The sequence below is a fragment of the Erithacus rubecula genome (assembly GCF_903797595.1).
Source record: "Erithacus rubecula genome assembly, chromosome: 10".
Taxonomy (NCBI): Eukaryota; Metazoa; Chordata; class Aves; order Passeriformes; family Muscicapidae; genus Erithacus; species Erithacus rubecula.
The window spans coordinates 10,357,106-10,370,544 of NC_136662.1; positions in this window are offsets into that span (position 1 = coordinate 10,357,106).

Consider the following 13,439-nt stretch of genomic DNA (forward strand, 5'->3'; position numbering starts at 1 on the left):
AAGGCTGCTGGAGATCACAGAGCCACAACACCTCTGTGCATTACCAGGGGAAAATCTGTGATCTCCATCCTCCTCCCACCACCTTCCAGTATGCATCTACAGCCTTCAAAAGGTGCAAAAAAACCTGAGGTATCTAGGTAGTGACAAAGCGCCCTTCTTAAAGAATGTTTGATTAATAATTTCCACAGGGAAGATGAAAACAAGAAGATAACTGTTATGAGTGTGGGAAATGTGTCAAAAAGGGGTTTTACTGAGGACAGGCTTAGGCACAAGCTGGGGAGAAGCTGGCACTTTGTTCTCTCAAAGGTAAAGACTAGACCTGGTTTCCTCTCTAGGTTTTTGACACTTATTAAGTAACAAAAATACATTATACAATCTTTACATTTAGAGACTCAAAACATTCAGTTTTGGTCAGAAAAGTGACTATGAAAGTGTCATCTTGTTTCTGCACTCATATGTTCCCTTAAGTCCCCACTCTCTTGTCAAAAATATATCCATTTTACTCACTAATGTTAATGGGAGCCCCATATGCCAAGCACAGAAGATTGGCCTCCTAAGCTTTCCCTATTTGCCTGCTAATAAAGCACACTTTTTATCCCAGTAAGCAAGGGAAAGCCAGCACAGGTGCACCACAGTAATATGCATTATACTTTGCCTCATGCTGTGCTACCACTGGTGAAGCTTTATTCTCATTCCAGAACTTGTACATTTGGTGAAGGTTAGTGATGAAGTACAGCACAGGTCATAAACAACTGAGCTTCATTTTCCACAACTAGACCGAGAAGCAGGCACTTAGGAAAAAAATTATACTAGCTTGTAAATGGAACAATTTAATATGGAAGTAACTGATGGCAAATAAACACAAAATGCCAAGGCATCTTCTCTGTCACTTAGTTGTACTCTGTTCCTTACATTTCTTTAGAAATCAAATCTAGTAAACTAGAATTTATTCAACCTTACTGAAGAAATTGCTTTAAAATGTGAAATATACTCCTAAGAAGAGAGAACACTGTGCTTTTTCCTGACAAAAACCTTTTCTACAGGCAGTGCACAGACAAGGTCTGAATAGTGCAGCCATGGCTAAGATTTTTCTGGCCATGTGCTGGACACTCTCAGCATTGCCATCATTTGAAAAAAGTAATCTGTGTGGTAAAACCTTTTCAAAAGAGCAGAGCTTAAATGGTATGAATGGTAAAGCATCTCCTTGTCTTGTTTCTCCAGTTACCTCCCAAGTGCAGAGGCTCTTTCCCCAAACATGTGATGCTTTCAACGTGCTCTTGACCACCACCTCTTTTTAAAATGACACAAACGTCCTTGTTACCTACTCCAGCTAGTGATGCTTGAACACAGTCTCTTCTAGAATCTAAGGCTTCATTTTCTGACTTCCTGCAGGAAAAAAAATATTCATTGCATATGGACAGGTCAATGCAATATCAGTGCTCCATCAGCAGCAGATTTGAGGCTTTTATGAATAGGCATGAGGCTTAGTCATAGAAATCTGTATGGAGTTCATTGAGACCGAACAAAATAATGTTGAAACTGGAGAAGCCATTGGAAAGACATAATTTTAATTTAAGTGTGATTTTTGGGTAGGAGAATAGCAGTGAAGCAGCATCCCAGACAGGCTGCATCATTTCTATTCTTGAAGGTGCACTAGAGCAGACCAGACAAAACTCTGATTAACTTGGTGTGGCCTCATGGCTGACCCTGCTTTCAAGAGAAGGTCAGATCTAGCTCTCCTGTGGTGCCTTCCCAACCAAGGAAGGACTGTTTGGTGTGGAAATGGGTTTCTGCTTGGGGTGGGGGGTGATTCCCCTCAGCTTACCTCACCTTCTCAGGTACCCTCATAAAATAGGTCTTGGCCTTGGAATCTGAGAACCAGCAAAACGAGGACCAAGGAAATGGATGAAGGTTCTTCCAAGATGGAGGTGTCACCTAGGGCTGGGCAGTGAAATAACAGCAAGCACAGAAACCCTTGCTGGTTTACAGTGCCTCCAGCTTAAGCTTTGCCTCGTAATCGATACAAAATAAACTGAACAGGTCCCCAGAGGTACCTCAGTTGGCTCAATGTTTCTGCTTTGGAAATGGAGGAGGCAGTGACAGCACTCACACATTTTCCTATGTGCAGAGGCAGGCTGTGGGCTCAGAGGAGGTACAGGGCCTAGGCAAGGAGCTCTCATTCCTTCTTCCTCTGCCATGGGTGTGGAAACACCAAACTGCAGTTCACCTTTCCACTACTGCAGGTCTGTGGAAAGAGCAAAACAGCAAATGAGTTTTGACATAAATTGGTGATGGAAAAGCTGGCCAGCACATCCGTGGCTGAATGTAGTTATTTTGTTTAATGTAAAAAATTATACTACAATTGTATATGATCTATATTCTTGGCCTTTAAATCAAGGGTAATCTATGGCTTTTAAGATTTCAATTTATCCTTAAACAATATAAATGGCTGTCCACAGCAGGCACAGCTGTATCAGAGGGGAGAACATTGAAAATTTGAGGAAGAACATCTCCATCTAACTGCCTTCCTGTAACTGAGAAATTAGCTCTCTTCCCCAGAGAAAAAAAAAAAAAAAGGTTGAGGTCAATTAGGTGATTGTTTAACAATGCATGAAAAGTTTCTATTGTGAACATTATTTTACAGAGAAATATATGCACATCCCCACCTTGGCAGAATCTGATAAAAGATGAAGGAGAATACAGTACATACCGTCAAATGGATGACAACTTCATAAAACTTCTTCTGAGAGAAAGCAGCCTGTTGTTTACTGCATTTATCGACAATCTGTGAAAGTAGACCAGGAATCAGTCTAATTACCAGAGTGCCAGTTGTGCTTGTTAACACCAGCTTTGTGACCAAATGTTATTCCACAGTTGTCACATCACAAGAAGGTTTCATTACTAACATAATAGTGAACAAGATCACATGCCTGGCTATTGATTGATCTGCCACACAAAGGAAGGACGTTTGTTGTCTCTATTATAACCAGTTACATCTTTGTCTGCCTGTATAATATGCACAGGAATGTATCACAAGCAGTTGCTTCAGTGTTTCTTAATTTCTGCCTGTTACCCCATTAACAGCCCATTAGAATTTGCAGACTTTACCAATAGAGAAGATATGACCTTACCATAATTTATCTTTCACAATCTTCAAAACTGTTTCCATCAACCTTCCTGCAGTCCTGCATGGATTGAGACTTACTCAACGTTTGCATTATAAATATATAATTTCTGCCAAATCAGAAGCTATTTTAATTCTTTCCCCACACAATTGGGTAACACAGCAGGAACAGTAGAAATATTCATCATTACTGCAGTTGAATGGCCCTGAAAGAACTATATCTTAGACCAGAGAAATGTTCTGCTAACAAGCACTCTAGACAAAATGAACTAAGACTGACCCTTAGAGCATCAAGATATTGCTTGACTGACCAGTCATAAATGCAAACAGCAGCTTTCAGGCCTGTTGCTGATATGAAAAGTGAACAGTCTTGTTTATTTTCTATGAACTCAATAAATATTACAATACAAAAGTGGATTTGTTTATCATTGTGAGCCTACAGAAAAACAAGCATGCCTCATCATCTTATCTGATGATGAATGATTTATCAGGCAGAACATGAATCTGCTTCTGAGTCTATTTTCTTGTTTATGCTTGTTGAGCAGATACAATTTAATGAAGAATATAAAGTACTTAAAATCTGTCTACCATTAATAGTTTAATTAAACTGACATGTACTTCAAAAACAGAGAGACAGAAAACATTAATTTTGGTTATAAAGGGCATGGCATTATTAAAGTGCAATTAAAACCAACATTCACTTACAATTAATAGCCAAAACAATTTAATTATTTAACATTTAATTGTCATTTGTGGCTAACCTAGCCACTCCAAGATAGGTGTGTTCTTTGGGTCTCATGTCAAGTATATTACATGGCAGAGACCAAGGACAAGGCAAGTTGCTCCTGAGCAGTATCTCAGTGTAAATCCCCTGACAAAGACCTCACTGTGCCATTGGTGGCAGAGGAGCCTCTGGTGCCCTTGAGGTGCAAATTCCCAAAGGATCCCCTGCACTGGGGCAGGACAGCTAACAGCCTCTGCTGAGGCTGCTGCAAGGTCTAGGGGATGATTGGTGAGCTGGCTCCTGGCTTTGGGATCACTTTCCCTGCTAGAAGCACTCATCCAGAACCCTTGGACATACTGAAGAATCAATTTTCTTCCTAAACTTCACATCTCACAGATCTCTCCTTCCGTCCCACTTGACTGAAATTGATCAACTGGCTCAGCAATTATTTGACGGAAGGCACTGAAAAAGAGAAGCAAAAAAAGCAGCTCAGACACACAGATCTCATTTTGCTTGGAAACAGGACAAAAACCCTTCTCCTGCCATTCTCAAAGTTAAAATCCAAAGATGCGAAGTAAGAGTCTGCCAAAGAACTCTTCTAAGCTGACTTTTCAGAAGCATAAATCATTCTTGAGCAAAGTAGCAGTGGAAATGTCTCTGAAATTTAACCTACTCTTCTTTAAGAATATAGCAACAAACAAGTTTAGAAATTTAATCTGAATTTTAGTTTCAGAAGAAAATACAGATTTAAAACACAGTACTAGTCTGAAAACATGAATTCTGTTCAAAAGGAAATTCCAGTATTTCCAGAGGTATATTGAGATGACAGATTTTTGAAGTTTTCCACCACAAGTGAGAGAGACCTGTCCCTCCTAGCCAGGCTCCCCATGGCAGAGACATCTATCTGTGAACAGAGTGACTGTGCCTGGGTTACACCACTAGCCAAGCACAGGCCACAGGGCTGCTGGCATCTCTGGGATACATTTGGGAGAGAGTCTGACTTCAAGGATTTTCTTTAAAAATACTATTTAATTAAACAATTCCCAAGTAACATTGTCCTAACTGCAGCTAAAGAAAAGCTGCTAGTTTTCTTCATGTGGGCGACATGTCATGGCAAGTTCCAGAACTCTCAGCAGAGCTTCACAGGTCTCAAAAGTTTACTCCTACAAGGAAATTGCAGGATTAGTGTCCTATTCTTGAACAAAGCCTGGAGAAGATGTTATTTCAGGACTATTTCACTAGTTCCTATAACTTTGATCTACTCATTTCCTTATAATTTGAGGTGTGTGGAGTGGTTGCAACTGCTCCCATAAACCCAAAGGAAGACAACAGTCCTCTATTACCTCCTCATGTGGAAAGGAGGGGAAAAAACAACAACCCGCTTAGAATGCTCACAAAATGTTTTCTTTGTGCCTTTTTTCCCAATCCAGACAGTGCCATCACCTTTGTCACACCACCTGATGGTTGCTGGCTCTCCTCTGAAGCCCAGGAAAAGGAGAAATCCTTCTGCCAAGCTGCAGGTGGCTGAGCCAAGCTGGAGCCTCTGCAATTAAGAGGAGATGTGTGCTCAGCCTGTGTCTGCCTTGCAGGGAAAGCTTTCACATCTGGGGCTGACTCCAGGGCTCAAATCTTTACACTGTGCTGCAACAAGGGCACCTGGGCTTCCCCTGGCAGAAGCTGCTTGAGGAAAATGTGGTTTTATTCATGATTCCATGGAGGGCATTTTACTGACAAAAATCTTTTTTTCCCTGCACCTGTAAGCAATGTATAAAAAATTAGAATAAAATTAATCAGTACAAAATAATATATTCCTGCCCTTCAGTTTCTCCATGGAAAAAGAATATTTTCCTTTATTTTAATCTCTGCTAACTTTAACACTTAAATTTCTCTGTGGAGAAATTTAAAAGAACAGTGAAATGGCAGAGTGGGATTTAGTAGGATCATTTAAAAATGAAACATAAACAGTTTCTCTCTTTACCCTTTTTCCTCTAAAGAGCATTATAATAATATATTTATTTTCAATGCAGTCATTAAGACAGCCACCTTCTCTTAAAAACACCTGCACTGACACATCTTAGGGTTTGAATTCAGAAAAGTTACCCTCAAAAGAGTAAATAGAATCATAAATGGTCAGAGTTAAAGCACTTCACTGGCCAGAAGAAATTATTATGAGAATGGGTGCTCCTGTGAAGGTCTCATGAGGAATTCAGCAACTGAAGCATTGAGTATTTGCTGGGGAGGCACCAGACACCCTCACTGAAGTGCTGAGCTGCCTTTGCACTGAGCAAAGCACAGAAAGGTGGCTGCTAAGCACTTTAAGGCTTTTTAGGGGTTTAGCTCTGCCAAACCATGCTAAAACTTTATTCACACTCTTTTGTTCCATAACTAAGATATAATTGCAGTCTAATAGAGATCACCAGAGTAGTCAGAATAGAGGATAAAGTAAATGAAGAGATATGGAGAGCCTATAGACCATTGCATAAAAGCCAGAACTGAAATCCCTTGTGCCTGGACTAAGTTTCTGTGCTTGCATGGGGATTTCTACAGAATGCTACAGCCACACCAGCAATCAGATGTTTGCATATATAAAACAAAACACCAGGCAAGTACTGAGCTGTATTTTATTCATGGTTTGTTCACTCTTACATGAATGATGCAGCCTGGAAAGACAAACATCTTATGAAATACTCAATTAATTGACCATGATTTTCAATGTTTTCTTTGAAGACAGAACATTGCCTATCATTTCATACTTTTTAAAGTCTATAATATTGCCTTACCTATTAAGGTATTTTTTTCAGATTTCCTACAATTTTTTTGTATATTTTTTGTGCAAAAATGCATTCAAATATTATAATATTTCATTCAAGGCTGCACCCCACATAAAATGCAGGCAAAGTATGTCTAAAGCATCCCTGACATATAACTATTAAGAAAAAACCTACTGAAGTGTGTGGCTGAGTGGCTTTACAAATGAAATCAAGACATTAAACATAGACTTGGTTATTATTGTGTTTAAATTAAGCTTGAAATGCCATGCAATTGAAATAAAAATCAGAAGCAGAACAAGGTATTGTTTGGTTTCTGAATACTAAATGCAATCAAAAGATAATAGTACTTATAGATTTTTCACATACAAACAGATTTATGAAAATGATAAAAACTACTCACTGAACTTCAGGAATCTGGGTGGCTTTTTCTGTGAATGATCAAATAAGTTGACTCAGGCAGCTTTGCTCTTTCACTTCTACAGAAATACAGAATTTATATTTAAAGGGTTCTTTTTTTTAAAAGGGGTACTTTTACTATGAATGTAATTTAAGATAATGAGACAAAATTATAGTATTAAAAAGAAACCAAGTTCAGTGTTTACAGCTGAAAAAAATGGGAAGTCAGCAATTTTCATTGTGTTGCTAATAAATTTTACTTTCACATTTGCATACATAAGAATTTATTCACAAATCCTGAAGACAGTACTCATTAACTTTGCCAGTTTTTTCTTTATTTATTTCTATTTCATGATTTTATGGAAATGTTTCTATTAATTTGAAGTTCTTGAAGAGCTTTTTTTAGTTCAGAAAGATCTTTCAGTTGTTTTCAGCATCTCTGATTATTTAAGTAACCTGCTGTCTCAGTAAGAGCAGAATGTTTCCTGACTCAGAATTTTCTTGTGATAGCTTTTCAAAACTTAGTATTTAAATGAGTTTATTATTAAACAAAGAAGCAAAAACCAACTGAAAATTTTAGGGGCCCTAGGGCCTTCTCAAGATGCATGATGTCTCTTCCCTGCTTTAGAGTCATGAAAATGCTAAATAAGGAGAGAAAATAATCCTTATTTCAGAAGAAGAAAAAAAAAATTAACAAAACCAAGCACCAGCCTTAAAAACACCAGATCAAGTCAAAACTGTGGGAAGGGGTTTCAGCTACTCTCAGCTGTGGGTTGATATTCCTGTTCTGCTTGCCAATATTTTGGGTACTATTCTGAAGCTGTGCTTTGATCCTTTAAGGACCTCCTATCCCCTGGGCTCAGGTTTGATTCAGTATTGGAAGTGCCAGAACAGCAGCTGCTCTTAGAGCAATCTGGATGAAATTTCTCAAGAGCAGCTTTTCCTGCAATATTTTAAACCAATCTGAATTGAGAAAAGCAGGGACAAAATAACAAAGATAAACACAGAAATCAGACAGAGTAAAACCTGGAAGGGGAATGTGGAAAGCAGAATGGGAGCTAGGAAATACACATTTGGGGAAGGACTGAGGAACCAAATGGGGAAACTGAAAGAAACATTTGGAAAAAAATCTGAGGAGCAGAAGGCTGACAGAGAAGGCAAAATCTGTGAGGAGAAAAAATGAAGGGAGGTAACAAACAAGCACAGAAAGGAACTAAAAAAATACCATTGAAAGAGACAGAGGAAGGACAAAGGGCAGTGAGACAATAACCAACTGCATGAAACAAAAATAACAGGGCAGAGAGATGGTGAGGAAGGTAAATTGGAAACAGAGATCCAAAAGGAAGGCAAAAATTTTAGAGTGAAAGCTCAACCTATAAAGCTTAATTAAGTTTACAGGAAATTAGTTTTGAGCAAAGTCCAGGCAGCACAAGGATGGAAGCATATTCAATTTTTTGCCTTCTCAATCTGCCTTCAGGTTAACAGAGCCTCTGTTTATAGCAAACCCAAAAAATAAGCATCTAATCTATTGGAACTGGTAAGGGGGACATGGTATAGCTACTGCCTTCTCCCTGTGAACAATGCAATCTGCTCCTTTCGTGCCCTGCTTTCAGAACAGGAGGAACAAACAGGCAAAACATAATTTACAGTCTTGGTTTATCTGTATCCACAGCCTGTCTGCTGATTCAAACACAGCAGAATGTGTATGTGTGCATTCAGAGAGATGGCTGTCATTAGACCAACGAAGTTAACCAATGTAAAAAAGGCAGGATCGGATCAGTAATAAAGTTTACACTTCATTATGGATGTCAAAATCCTTGCTGATTTTTTTTCCCCACAAGTATCTAGCTTATTAAATTTCACAAGCAAAACCATCTCCAAGCAGGCATTCAGAAATCAGTTACTTGGAAGCCTTCAGGATTTAAATCTAAAACCAGATATTTCCTTAATAAATTTACAGAATTAGAACAACTGGACATATTAACATACGTCTCTGTTTTCATGGCTGTAAAATGATTGGATTCTTGTCTCATCAAATTTACATTGTGGAATCTGAATATAGTATGATTAGACATTATTTTAACAACTACATTACAATACAATTTAAAATAAAATGGCCCTTTATATCGCACTAATATCAGTGTTTTAAATAACAAAGGGGACCTTTTTTTAAATAAAGGAAAGGATTAGCATTTAGTTTCAATCAGTATAAGCAGTGCTGTACCAGTTGGTGTCTCAAAGATTCAGGATTTTATTAATATTCCAGAGATGCATTTGTGTTGCCTCTGGGTACACTGAAAAGCCACTTAAACTGCACTTAAAGCAGCACTACAGGATCAAATTGATGTGCATCAACCATTTACAATAAAACTTGATTATTATAAAGGCATACATATTTGCATAATTACATGTTTGATTTTTTGATAATGCAGCATACACTACAAAATGTTGCTTCATGTAGAAAGGCATCGTCAAAAAGCACCATCTGCTGTAGTGTTTAATGCACTGCAATGTTTGAAAAATTCTGAAGGTAGATTGGTGCAAATCAAAGCAGAAAGCAAAGGAGTTTTGCTAGAACAAGGGGCTCAGGGGTGGAGGAGGGGACACAGCACAATACAGTGTGGACCTTTTGTTAGGCTGTCATCTGTGTCTCTCTGGCTATTTTTAAATAAAATTTTCAGAGGACAAAGGTAAAAGACAACAGAGCAGCACATCCTACAGTCCACAGAACACAGAATTTATAACATGAGAGCATTTGGCATAAACACATTTTTGATGTTTTCAATAAAAATAAAAAAAAATCAGTAATATATGCAGTGAAGGAAATACAATGAAAAGAAAGCAAACTTAACAAGAATTAATATTTTCAAATGAATCTCAAGCAGCACAATAGCTCAAAAGACACAGAACTTGGAAAAAAGAGTATCTCCATATTTTCTCAATTCAAAAGAAGAAGCTACCCAATCTTCAGTAACACCTGACCATGTCTGAGCAATCCCAATGGAAACCCAACGGGTTCAGGAAATCTGATGCTAAGACTGCAGAAGTAAATGTGTGTCTCTGACTACAAGAAAAAGCAAGCACTTCTAGACTAAGCAGTGTTAGCCCAGAGTTCTTGTATCCTAAAAATATGCATCATTTTGATTAGCACTACATGTGCATCATTTTAATACCCGAGGCTTTTTTTCAAAGTGGATTTTGAGACAAGACATTAATCAAATGTAGTTGTAACTGTTTGTAATATTCTGCCATCCTGAGGAGTTTTATGCATGCATCCAGAATGCATACACACACACAGAAAAGGGTCATCTGTGGCTTTTTCCAAGTCTGTTGCTACCTCTGAGCTATGCTGTGAACATTTTTGGACACTGTGCTGGGTAGTACTGAGCCAAGACACGGAGGATCTGGCAGGGAAGTCAATAGGCATGTACTAGCCTGTTGCTTCCCAGTAGGAGCTCATTCCTTCACAAATTGGCCTTTGGTAAGCAGTGTGATTCATTGCTCAGGGACTGGATTACAAGCTGGAAACCAGCTGACAGAACTTGGGCACCTCATTTCACTTCTCCATGCTATCCATTTTCCTTCCTCCTGTTTTTCACATCACATTAGTTGAAAATTATAAAACTCTTCAGGGCAAGAAGGACTTTTTCATAATACAAGTTTCCAGCATGTTGGGTATTAAACAAGCTTTTATCTCTGCAGGCACCTCAAGGTATACCAGGATTCAAACAACAGTTGGATTATATTCTGTGTGTGGGATAAATACCAACTCAATTAAAAAGCATCTTTCACAACACAATCTGACTATAAAGTCCAGCAGTCAAGAACAGCATCTGGCTCCAAGTTGTATCCTACAGTCCATGACACCAAAAAGCTTAAGAAACAGATGAAATTTTGTCCAGACACCTGAAGGAAAAATGTGGTTGTGTATGTGTGAATGCAAATATCTCCAAACCTTCTGTGCCCAAACCACAACAGCTTGCATGTAGATTCATTGAAACCAAAGGGATGGCTGTAGAACTGGAAGCCCTAAAGCTGCATTGCTGGCCTGCTAGGCTATGCTACATCTGGACCATAACAAATTCACATTTCCACCAAGAACATAGCCACTGTTGTGTAGTTATGAGACAGATTTTGTTTCACATTATGAGGCAGAATGTGTTTGAGTCCCCTGTTATGCATCGGATAATTAAACATCCAGGTTTCTTACCCTGACTTATCAGGTACAATTATAGCTTGGCATCAGAGATGCCAAACACCCACACTGTCATTGACTTAGATCAGCACTGTGAAATCCAATCCTTCTGAAAAATCAAATATTTGTAGAATAGTATGAAATAGTTTTTTTAAATACCAAATATACAATGTATGTTGTATGTACACAGTTCATGAAAACTCAGAAAAACTTATCTGTTGGTATTTCCCCATACCGATCATTTACTGGGTTGAACTGGACTGCACTATGATGCAGTGCCATTCCCCCTGCCTGCACTTGAAGCAGAAACTGAATGGTTTCTTGCTCATCAGGTACCCCTACTCAAAAGATAATGTTGTATTTATAGCATAGTATTGAAAATAGCCCCAAATTACAACAAAGCCCCAAAGATATCTGCATTCCCTTCCCACTGAAATCTCTTCATGCATTTGGTCATAGCACTCAAAAAGGAAACAAAACCAGCCAGGCAGACACAAATCTTTACAAACAGTGAGTTTCCCCTTTGTGCCTTAATATTCTGCTCTTGGTGAGATTCTCTAACAAAGTCTGCACTAATCGTTGCTGGAATCAGCACAGCAGCCGCTGCTAAGCAAAGGCTTCTCCTCCACCCTCTCTGCACTAGGCAGACAGGGTTTTCATTACATATATCATTTTCAACTTGCTGCAGTGATTCCACAAAGACAGGAGGATTTAGAAAGCTAATGAATGGGGGTGGGGAGCAGGCTAGAGTTGGAGCTTCAGTGCTAATGTTTAAGGCTAGATACCAGGAGTGGCTTCAGACATGAGGCACTTCCACTGATTTTATTTTCATTGCACGGCACTGACAGAATTTGACGGCCAAATCATTCATCTCAAGTCAATTAATCAAAGTTGGAAAGGGGGATTTTTTTCATTTGAACATTTATTGCTACAGGATTTAGGGCAAGGCTAGTTGGTCATTGCCTTGCCCTGGTTGTTATTATGCTGCAATGACAGCAAAATTATTTCTTTTTTTTTTGCTAATTAAGAACAGAAGTGAAGAATAGATTTGGTCTGATTATACTTTAGTATCTAGGGACCATTTACTATATCATAATAAGATGCAAGAGGTGCTGTAACTCTGTATATCTACAAGTCTCTTGCTGCTTTACTATTAGGAAAAAGCTTCATCTTGTAATTTAACTGACACAAAGTTAGCAGTTTATAAATAATGAGAAAAACAAGATTCCCCTCCCTCTCCCCAGGTGAAAAGATACACCCCTTTCCAAGCTCCCTTCCAGCACAGAACACTCTGTTTCACCAATATCAGTACCCTTGCTATTGCTCAGCAGCTTGGTTTGTCTAACTCACCTTCTGCAGACATGCCATCAATATTGCCTGCCACTTGAGAGAACAGACTATACTGATTACAAAATACTGGTTCTATAAATCTGATTATTTTAATGATAAAACAGGATATTTTAGGCTTTCTTGTCCCTGAAGAACCAAGAACAATTGCAGATTGTAAAGCAATTAAGGACCTTAGAGCTATAAGTTGTGAATGCAATTTCTTTCTCCTAGGGGAAGAAAACAAAATAAACAAACCAAAAAAATAATTTTCTAGCTCTTACCTCTCTGCATAATAACTCATAATGTGAAGCTGCTAATTCAGATCTGAATGTTGAATTATGACTTCAACTTTCTAAAGCCACAGTTATCACCAGATCCTACTCAGCTGCCTCTTTCAATGACCAACATTCACTAACATGTCAGGCAGAGAGGGAGGTGACCATTGTAGAACACAGGCAGATGGCCAAGGCACAAGTACTTTTGCTCTTTAGGGGATGTTGTTCTCTGCAACACTTCACAGAAATTAAATAAATACTGGTTGTAGTCAGTGTCCCCACTTCAACATCAATTCCCTCCTTAAATGCAGAATGTTGGATACTTGAGGAGCCTCAGGGTATGGCACAGCCTTTGAGAAGGTGCTCTCCAGACTGACCACAGCAATCTACTCCCATCATGGCAGGTCACCACTGTCCTTAGAGCTGAATGGAAACTACAAGGATTAGTTAATACTCTTTATTTTACATTTAAGGCTATTCCCTGCAACTATATCCTGCTGCCAATGCTCAGTTAATAGGCTCCTGTAGTGAATAACATCATGTGCTCTGTCAATTATTAATAATGAGACAAGCGTTTTCACATCAGAATGCCAACTTGTAATGTGATGAGCCTGTATTGTACAAG